General features: G+C 63.1%; 1 long non-coding RNA gene across 5 annotated transcripts; it reads left to right on the forward strand.

Annotated features, from left to right (window-relative positions):
• The first annotated feature begins 1382 nt into the window (after window positions 1-1382).
• LOC140616062 (uncharacterized) lies at window positions 1383-8803 on the forward strand. 5 transcript variants are annotated; one of them, XR_012016560.1, is made up of 4 exons: window positions 1399-1858; window positions 5961-6298; window positions 6548-6647; window positions 7368-8803. It is a non-coding gene; the product is annotated as an uncharacterized lncRNA (long non-coding RNA). The 5 variants fall into 5 exon arrangements; XR_012016563.1 differs by having other exon boundaries at window positions 7371-8803; XR_012016559.1 differs by having other exon boundaries at window positions 1383-1858; window positions 5961-6647.
• The last annotated feature ends 1243 nt before the right edge of the window (window positions 8804-10046 follow it).

Here is a 10046-nt window from a genome sequence, read left to right on the forward strand (position 1 = left end):
CGGGGGACTCTGCTTCTCTGGCCTTCCAGGGAGAGGAGCTGCCCAGCCCCAGCCCCCACGAGGCAAAGGTGGGAGCCCGTCCTGGGCACCGGGCAGGACGGAGTCCGTGGTCATGGGCCCAGCTGTGTGCAGACCCAGGCCCCAGGACATCCCCAGGGGCATCTCAGCAAACCCCGGTCCCAGCACCACCCGGAGCCGCCCGGCGTGAGCGGCCTGTGCCTTTCTGGCTCCTCGGAGTCCCCGCAGGGCGACTGGACACGGCATCCAGCACCGACTACCGCGGCTGGGGGCTCATCTGCTGCCCCCACTTGCCCTTTTCCAGAAACAACACCCGGAGACCCGGCAAGCAGATAAGTGGGTGATGGTGCTCAGGAAATGGGGCCAATACCATCAGAGCGAGAAGGTGGGGCGCCGGGTGCTCCCCAAGGGCACTCTGTCCCAACGGGGGTGGGGCGGCGCCCACAGTCTCCTGCCTGGGGAGAGTCTGCTGCCAGAGCCAAAGCCTCCCCAGACCCAAGGATGGCAGCAGGGGGTGGGTCAGGTCAGGGACACAGTCCCCTGCTCCTTGTGGGGGACAGGACCCAGCTCTAGGGAGGCCCAGCTTCTCTGGAGACATCATGCAGCCAAAGCCAGAATCTTCTAGATGCCTCTGGCTCCCTGAGCTCCCTGGTGCCGCCCTGGGGCTCTCTCACCAGCACTGCCTTCCTTCCTGCAGCTGCGTCACCGGGCCTATAAGGGGGTCCTTCCCCAGGTGCGGGGACAGGTGTGGTTGCATTTGCTGGACATCGAGAAGGTTAAAGCCAGGAACCCGGGGAAATACCAGGTAGGGCCCTTGCACTCCCAGCAGAGCACGGCCCTTAGTGGAGGCCTGGGCAGGAGCTGAGGGGAACCCGTGGGGAGGGTGTGAGGTCACCTGCCTGGGGACCCAGGGTGGCCCCAGCATCTCCTGAAGCCTCTCCAACCTGAGGGCCCTGCCCACCTCTCTGCTGCCCCCACTGTCCCTGGAGCAGGGTAGGCCAGGGTCCAGAGAGGGACAGCGCTGCAGGGCTCTGAGCCCCTCCTGGGCAGGGTGAGCTTCAGGGTGATGGGTGCTACCCTGGACAGGCCTGGAGCCCCAGCAGCCCTCCTGACCCTGGAGCCCAGAGTGGGGCTGAGCAGGTTGGCTGGTGCCAGGTTCCTGCTACATGAAGCAGAACAAGCTCTCGGGTGGGGACGGGAAGGGGAGGACAGCCGGCCCGTGTTGGCGGGAGTGTCTAGGACTCAGGACGGCACCAGGGGCAGAGGCCCTCCCACCCTCCCAGTCTCCCCAGGTGCCCTGAGATGGGCTGGCGCCCTGGGAGCAGGTTCCAGGGCAAGTCAGGGCCCAGCCTGGTGCTCAGTCCTGGACAAGGCCCTGTGCTGGGGGATGGGAGGAGCCTCAGGCTGACCCTCATGTCCCGTCCCTGCCCCAAGCTGACCTGAGTGTCTCTTTCCCATCCAGGACTGACCCTTGGTGTCCCCTCCCTGCCTGTGGCTGACCCCTGGGAGTCCCCTCCCTGCCCAGGGCCGCTGACCACAAGCCCTGACTGGGGCCCCACGGGCACGGAGGGCTCTTGTGCCTGTCCCTGGCTTCACAGGGGAGGGAAGGAGGTTCTGCAGGACACACTCACATGGGGGCCAGCAGTGCTCCCTGCTTAGAACGGCAGTTGGTGACAGTTAGGGGTCTGTGTTCCCAATGCTGGCTCTTCCTCCCTGGTACTTCCCACAGGAAATGAAGGAGGCCACTCAGGTCTCCTCCCAGGACATCAAGCAGATAGACTTGGACATGAACAGAACCTTCCGCAACCACATCATGTTCTGGGACCACTTATAGGGTCAGGTGAGACTGCTGGGCAAGCAGCGTTCCAGGGGCCCCAGGGACATTCCCGGGCAGAGAGACCCAGGGGGCTCCTGGGTGGGGAACACGGGGTCTCTGGAGAGAGGGGGAATGAGGGCAGCAAACAAAATGCTGTCTTATGGTAGAGTGCCCCCCACCCTGGGGTCTCAGTGATGGAGAGGGCACAGGACAGGGCCTCCCATTGTCACTGTGTGAGCTGAACCCCAAGGTGGTGGGGAGCTCCTCCATGACAAGCAGTGGGCAGAGGGTGGGGACTGTGGGGGGCAGTAAGGGGACCTGGGGGCCAGGCAGCACAGCCACAGCTGGACCAGGACACGCATGGATCGAATGGGGGTTGCACAGGTCAAAGTGACACCCAACCTCAGTGTTTTTTGCATTTCTGAATTTTTTGCATTTTATTTTAGACAAATTGCACTGTTTGTAAACATACATAGTATGATGAACCCCAGATGCTGTCCCCAGTCCAGCCAGGGTCCTGTAGTGACCACACGGGTCCCCGGCACCAAATGTGTCACAGCAAACCCAGGACCTGGGATCGACTTTATCTGTAGATGTCTCCAGATGTGTCTCAGAAAACGGAGATGCCCTGTGTCTACATGCCCCCCACACCATCCCCTCTACACCATCAGCCCCCCCGCCATTGCCCCCTACCCATCCCCCCACATCATCCCACCCACACCATTGCCTCCACACCATCACGCCCCTACACCATCCCCCTGAGAGCAACCTGTCACACCATCGCCCCCCACACCATCACCCCCACATCATCACCCCCCACATCATCACCCCCATACCATCGCCCACACACCATCCTACCCACATCATCACCCCCCCACATCATCACTCCCCACACCATTGCCCCCACACCATCCCACCCACACCATGCCCCCCACACCATCACCCCCATGCCATGACCCCCACACCATCCCCCCTACACCATGCCCCCCACACCTTCCCCCCGACGCCATCCCCCCCACACCGCGTCCCACACACAATCACCCCCCTGCAAGGATGTGGTGTAGCTCGTAGTGTGGAGGTATGTTCACACCTCGGCGGGCACCTTAGGGTTCTCTGGAGGGTCTGTTCCCATCAGAAGCCCAGGTGTCCTGTAGAGTCCCCAGGGGCTGAGCGGGAGGGAGGGGAGTGCAGTGTGAGCCCCGGGACAGGGTGGGGTGCAGGTGGATGGAGGCAGAGGATGGAGCTCTGTCTGCGCAGCGTGCGGTGCCTGGCGGTGTGTGTCACCCACAGAGGCTGACCTGGAGGGCACCGGGGACAGGGCTGCCGGAGCCACTAGGCAGGGGTGCACTGGGGCTTCCCGGGGGGCCCCTCAGACCATTTCACCACAAGACGTCAATGCTCCTGCATAGAGGGGAGGTGTCTTGTGCCCCTGAACCCGGTGACCCTTGTGTCGCCCTTGGCCCTCAGAGTGCAGCTGGGTCACGCAGACCTGGACCCCAGGCATGGGGGGCAGCGGGAGCTGGGGGTGCAGACTCCTGCAGCCGGGCGGGAGGGCAGGCGGGCGGCTTCTGGCAGGGCTGAGCGGGCCTCACCATATGCCCCAACGTGCTCGTAGATAGTGACCCAACTGGGTCAAACCTTTTATCCGTCTCAAACCCGCACGAGCATTCCCTGCTCTCTTCACGATGCCTCAAACCTGGAAGCACCCGAAATGCTCTGGGATGAGCGGGCACGAGAATCCCTAAAACAGAGTCCAGTTCAGGGCCACCTAGGAAGGCGCTGCGGACGCGCTCAGCGCCCTGGATGCACCTGCTGTGCTGGCTCAGGGCAGGCGGCCAGATGGTGGCCGGTGGCACCCAAGGGACACTGGGAACAAGCCACAGCAGGGAGAGAAGAGGCATCAGGGGCTGCCGGGAGCGAGTGCAGGGGAGCACCTGGCTCCCGGGGGGGGGGGGGGGTTGAGGGTGGAGGGGCTGGCCCAGGGCTGGAAGGGGGAGCCCAGGAGCTGCACATCCCACAGCAGAAGCTCTCATGGAGGCAAACGGGAAACCCCAAAATGCAAATAACCTCCCAGCACGATGTATGTGGGAGATACTGCCTGTCACAGTGTACAGACCTGACCCCAGAGGAAGGTCCCCAATGAGGTGCCCTGAAGACCGCAGGGCCTGCGTGGCTGGGGCTGGTGTCAGCACCTCGCCGGACCCGCTGGGCCTGTGGCCAGACTGAGCAAACCACCCCGCTGTCCCCTCCTAGGCAGCAGGCCCCGTTCCACGTGCTGTCGGCCTATTCCGTGTACAGCACCGTGAGTGTCCCTGCCCCAGCCCTGCTCCCCACGGGTGTCCTTGCCTTGAGTGTTTGTGACCAAACAGGACACAGAGTTAGGACCCCAGCTTCCACTGTCCCAAGATGCTCTCTCTCCAGGACCCGGGCAGGGGGCTGGGGTGCAGACCTCCCCGAGAGGGAGGGAGGCCGCCTGACTGCCTGAGTGCCGGGGCTGCCCGGGGCTCTAGCGTGCACCCCTGCTGTCCTAAAACTCGGGTCTGGATTCTGAAGAGACGGTATTACTAATCAGAACCTGGGTGGCAGGAAGTCTCCCGTTCCCCTGAACTGCATAAGGCCGTGGTGGACCAGAAGGCTGCTCCCCTTCTATTGCACATTCCAGAAGGTTCTCCCTGAGGAGCACCAGCTCAGACACTCCACAGCTCCGTGGCGGTATCTTGGCCCTCCAGGTGCCAGAGTCAGGCCCCTGGACTGCGCTCATGGCGGGGTCTCCAGACCCGGCTGGTCCCCTTCAGCCTGGCACACCTCACGGAGGCCCCTCCTCCTGGTCTGAGGAAGGGGGCCCTGGCATGGTACCCGCAGAGCTTGGTAGTAGGGCTGCGTGGTGCTGGCGCCTGAGCTCTCCTCGCCCTCTGGGAGCCTGGGTTGTAGGGAAGCTGTCGGAACCTGACGCCCGAGACAGGGAGGGCTCCGAGGTGGCCTTGGGGGCGGACACCATCCACGAGGGTCTGGCTCTTGCGGGAGGTGGGCTACTGCCAGGACACGAGCCAGATCGTGGCCGTCCTACTGATGTTTCTGACTGAGGAGGACGCCTTCTGGGCGCTGGCCCAGCTGATGACCAACAAGAGGCACACCATGCACCGTAGGGGCTGGACTGGCCGCCGGATGGGATTGGAGCTCAGGAGAGCCTCCCTGCAGGGCTGCCCAGCAGTGGGACAGGCGGGGACCCCCACCCATCCTTCCCACCTGCCTCTCCAGGTGGCCTTCAGGGGCCTGGAGCCACAGCCACCGGCCCCACGATTTGCAGGCCAGTCTAGTACCCGCACGGCTCCTTCAGCCTCCTGTCGGGCTGCCTGCTTGCCCCCCAGGCCACCCACAGCCCACAGCCAGACGAAGCCCAGGTGCAACATCTCCAGCCTCCCGTGTGCCCCCGGACTGACTCCCAAGACCCAGAGAAGGCCATGCACACCCCATCACCCTCCCTGTGGCCGGCACCCCCTGCCTTCGTTGCTGGCGACCCACCTGCCCCCACTGTGGCCACTGCAGGAAAGAGGGTGCTGGGTCTGACGGGCCTGGTCCTCAGCCCAGGGCGCACACCCAGCGGGGTCTCTGTGAGGATGAGGGTCCTCTGGCCCTGCCCCCCCCACTGGCCTGGAAGGGGGTCCCGCTCCCTGGGAAGAGCGAGTCCAGTCAGGGCTCAGGAGGGCTGCAGGCACACACCGGGGTCAGGGCATGGGACCTGCCACAGGAGGAGGCACCTGCCACAACTCACTCCCCTAATTGCGTGGGGGAAAAGGCCCTGATTGTTGGGGGCCTGGGGCCTTCTCAGGCTTCTTCATTCCAGGGTTTCCCAAACTGGCCCCTCACGAGAACCTTCTCAACAAAGCTCTCCCAAAGCTGAAGAAGCACACGGTGACTAGAAGCTCCCCAGAGGCACTGTCCCCGAGGCCTGGGGCGGGGGTAGAGGCCGGCAGAGCCCTTCTGAGCTGGCCGGAGTTTGGTGTCATGTTCCTCCTCCTGGAGGGCCCGGGGGTGCCCTCGGGGCTGAGCAGGGCCATGGGGACCGTGTCCATCTGGCTCCACAGGGCTGCTGGGTGGTCCTGAGCACTTTCTGCCCTTCCGCCAGGACGAGGAACAGATGTGCACCAGCATTTACACGCCCAAGTGGTTCCTTCAGTGTTTCATCAATTGAGTGAAGCCACCCAAGGACACCTGCTCCCTGACCTGCTCCCTGACCTCGGGAAGGGCCGAGCTCAGCCCCACCCTCCAGACAAGCCAGGCCTGACCTCGGGGCCCTAGGGCTGCGGCTGGCAGCCCAGATCCATCCTGGAGAAGCCCAGAGGGCTCCTTGAGAAGGTTCTGGGGGATGCTGTCTCTGCCTCAGTTCCCCCAGTAAGGCCAGGTCAGCCTGGGGTGTGGACAAGGCCTCGGCCTATTCTGCCGCCAGCCTGGAGTCCTCTCCAGGTGAGTAGCCACCAAGTGGGGGCAGAGTCTGTTACCTCCCAGGTTTTCGGGTGGTGCTGGCCAGGGTTGGAACCTGGAGTGGCCTGGAGCCCTGATCTCCTGGGCGGAGTGCACGCACAGGAGGGGCTGTAGGGCCTCATCTTATGCAGACGGGGCAGCAGGGGCTGTGGGCAGATGGCAGTCCATAGTCAGAGCTGAGACCCCCAGTGGCCCTGCTCAGGCCGCTCCTCCCACCCCGCTGTCCCCTAGGCCCCCTTCTCGCTCCCCCTGAAGCTCAGGGACTCCTACATCCTGGACGGGGAGCGCATGCTCACAGCCGTGGCTTACACCATCCTCAAGGTGCACAGCAGTAAGTGAGCCCCTGGGAGCCCAGGTGTGCCCGGGGAGAGAGGAAGGCAGGGGTGTCACCCCACTGCTCTGAGCAGCACCCAGGCCTGGGGCGAAGGGGGTTGAATGGGGCCCCCTGAGACGAGCAGCAGCATGAGGCCTTGGCCATGGCACGGCTCACAGTGCTCCTGGCCACAGCTGGGCCCCTTCCACTGCCCCTGGAGGCACCCTGGGGCCACAGGGTGGGCCCCTCTGGGTCTGACACACACCTACTGCCCAGAACACCTCCTGAAGCTGCCCTTGGAAGGTCTTTGGGAGTTTCTGCAGGACTCGCTGGCCCAGCCCTGGGCCCTGGAGGATGAGGTGGTGCTCAGACACCTTCGGGCCTCCATGGCCCAGCTCCGAAGGATGAAGTATGATCTGCCCCCACCAAGTGGGCTCAGGGCCCAGTCCCCTCCCAATTCAGCCTTCTGGGGCACCCACAGTGGACAGAGTCCCTGGCGCCTTCCTCCTCATCTCTAGGCCTCTCCTCTTCTGCTCCAACCTCAGGGAAACCAGGCCAGGGCTGGGCATGCGGGCACTCACTGCAGGGGCTGGGCACCAGCAGCATGAAGGGCTATGATCAGGGTCAGGCCAGGTAGCCACTCAGGGAGACCTGAGGACACCTGGAGCCCCCCCCCCCCCACCCCCAGCTGGGACACACAGCCTGCTTGAGATGCTAACCCAGTCTGCCTCTTTCCAGCAGGACCTGAAGAGTTCCCCATGATGCCCCTGGGCCTGGAGCAAGTGTCCCCAGAACCCAGGCCTCTCCACCCTTCTCCTAGCATTGAGTAGCTGCCAAGCGTAGATAAACTGGCCCTGCGGCCAGCCACGCAACCTGAGCAGCCTGGACCCCTTCCTGGCCAGGCCGTCCTCAAGGCCGAGGAGCTGCTGCAGGAGGGAAGCTCCCCAGAGTCCATGGCTGCACACCTGTGTCTGGGAACATCAGGGGCTCTAGTTCTGGCCCGGCTGCCCCCAGCCCAGACTACTCACTGGCTTGGCTGCCCCCACAGCGATGACATTCCCTCCCCGTGCTCCCAGTGAACCAGGAGGGTGAAGGCAGGTGGCCCCTGGACATGGGCTTGAAGCCAGAACACTGGGTCCCCTTCCCTTCAGCACCTGCCTGGGCCACCCCAGAAGCCACACGACAGACCAGGCCCTGGAACCCCCCAGGGGCTTCCAACATGGGGTTCACCCAGTCCACTAAAGATGATGCTATAGGGACCAGGACACCCTTCCTACCCTGTGGCCACTGCAGCTCATGCCCCTCGCTGGGCAGTGACTGTCACAGCCAAGACAGAGCCAGGGCAACGCTGAGCCAGCTGCCCCAAGCCCTGCACATGCCTGGGAGCCTCTGATCTCTGTATCCACAGGAAAGCTCAATGCTCACCAGCTTCTGGAGCAGAGTGTGATAGTGAGTGTGGGGCCTCTGAGGCTCTGGCCAGCCAGCACCATGCCCTACCTCGTGGCACCATCCTTCCTGGAGGGTGGCAGCACCCAGCAGGACACAAGTCCCTGACCCAGAGGGGCTTGGGCTGGCCTGGCAGCACAGATGACACAAGCCCCACCCCGGGCCAGAATGAAGACAGATGGGATCTAGCCCCCTGGTGGTCCTGGCCAATCCTGGATTCTGCTCCAAGGCTGGGCAAGCCCCCTCAGAGCAGTTTGTGGCCACCTGGGACCTGGGCGTTCCCCACAGATCCTGGTTGCCGACCTAGGACAACTGGGAATAACAGGACACCCCGGCTAAGGGATAAGCAGGGGCAGGCAGGTGGGCCCCACCCTCACCCACACTAGGAGGCGGCTCCTCCACATGCTGGGTCTCGAGCAGTCACCTGGCACCAATATGCCAGAGGCCAGGGTCCAGCAGACTTGCTGGGACCCGCCCCAGGAACCCAAAAGCTGCAGGTCCAGGTCAGGTCTGCTGTCCTCAGAACTGCCTCTCCTGGCCCAAACTCAGGAAATGTGCCCCCACCCGGAGTCACACCGGCTCCAAGGTGGGGAACTCTAGACCCACACCCCCGTGTGATTTCGGCATTCCCCTAAAGGACAAGGTCTCCCTCCCCAGGGGAAGGCACGCACCCTTGGCTCTGAGTCCCTGTTTGCCTTTGAAAGTTCAATAAAGTGTTAAAATGCAAAGCCAGCCTGTCTCTGTGGCTCCAGAGCCCTGTACAAGCAGCGCTGGAAAGACCCCCAGAAAGGAGGAGGGTGGCACCGCCCAGGCCCCCTGACCTGTCCCTGCAGAGGGGCGGCCAGGGAGACAAAGCTGATGTTCCCACGTGCCTTCCAGTGTCAGCCAGACGCCAGGGGCAGGACCATCAAAGAATTTACTGCGACTCAGCCTGTGCCCCGCAGGCCAGGACGGGGCTGGGAGACAGTGACAGCCAGGAGGCCAGTGGGGACAGTTCACGACAGTCTATGCAAAGCGTCCTGGGAGGTCTGTGGTCTCTCTGTCCAGGGAACCTGGGCTGGCCGGACTCCAGTGGCGCTTCCCTCCTTCCTCGCCCCATGCCTGTACTCCTGGGGCACAGCCAGCCAGGACGGGACGTCAGGACAGCAGGCACTTGCAGCTCATGCAACCTGGGCCACCCTCATCAGGTGGGCTCTCCTTTCCCACCCTGTGCTTCTGGATCTCTCACACCAGCGTGTGGAAGGCATCCTCCACGTCCTAGCAAGAAGGGGCTGGGTCAGAGTGGGGCTCAGCCTGGGGGCCTGGCAGCGGAGGGGACCCAGGGACCCTGGCCTCTTCTCCAACCCCTCCCCACCCGACTCCCACACACAGGCAGTCCCAGGGCTAGGCCCATCGGGTAGCTTGTCCCTCAGGAGCTCCCCCATAGGGCAGCCCCGAGGTCTGGCTCCCAGCTTGAGAGGCAACCAGGAGAAGAGAAGCAGCCGGCGCCCAGCTGGAACCAAATCCCAAACACATGAATGTAGCCAAGGGGACCTTCAAACTCAGCTGACGCTCCAGCGGAAACCACTGCTTGAGCGAGCCCAGGGTCGACCAGTAGAACCCAACTAGCCACCCTACACCGCACCAGAAATGATAAATGCTGTTTCTAGTCATTTCAGTGTTAGGATGATACAGCTCGAGGATCAGATAGCTGCACAGCAATAGAATCACACACATACCCCCCTCCAAAAAAAACAAAAGTCAGAATCCCCCTGAATGTTGTCAAACAGCAGCAGAATGGTTAAATACACAATGTTCTAATCACACAATAGAATAGATCAGAGATGCTACAATTTACGACTGCAGAGGGGTGCTGGGGCGTGGGAATGTGCTTGCTGGGTTCCGACAATTAGTGAAGAGCGGTAGGAAACATTTTACAGAGGTGGGGCTCTCTCTTAGGAAAGGACACGATCATTTCGAAGGCTACAGATG

The sequence above is a fragment of the Canis lupus genome, chromosome 24 (assembly GCF_048164855.1).
Source record: "Canis lupus baileyi chromosome 24, mCanLup2.hap1, whole genome shotgun sequence".
In the NCBI taxonomy this organism is placed as follows: Eukaryota; Metazoa; Chordata; class Mammalia; order Carnivora; family Canidae; genus Canis; species Canis lupus.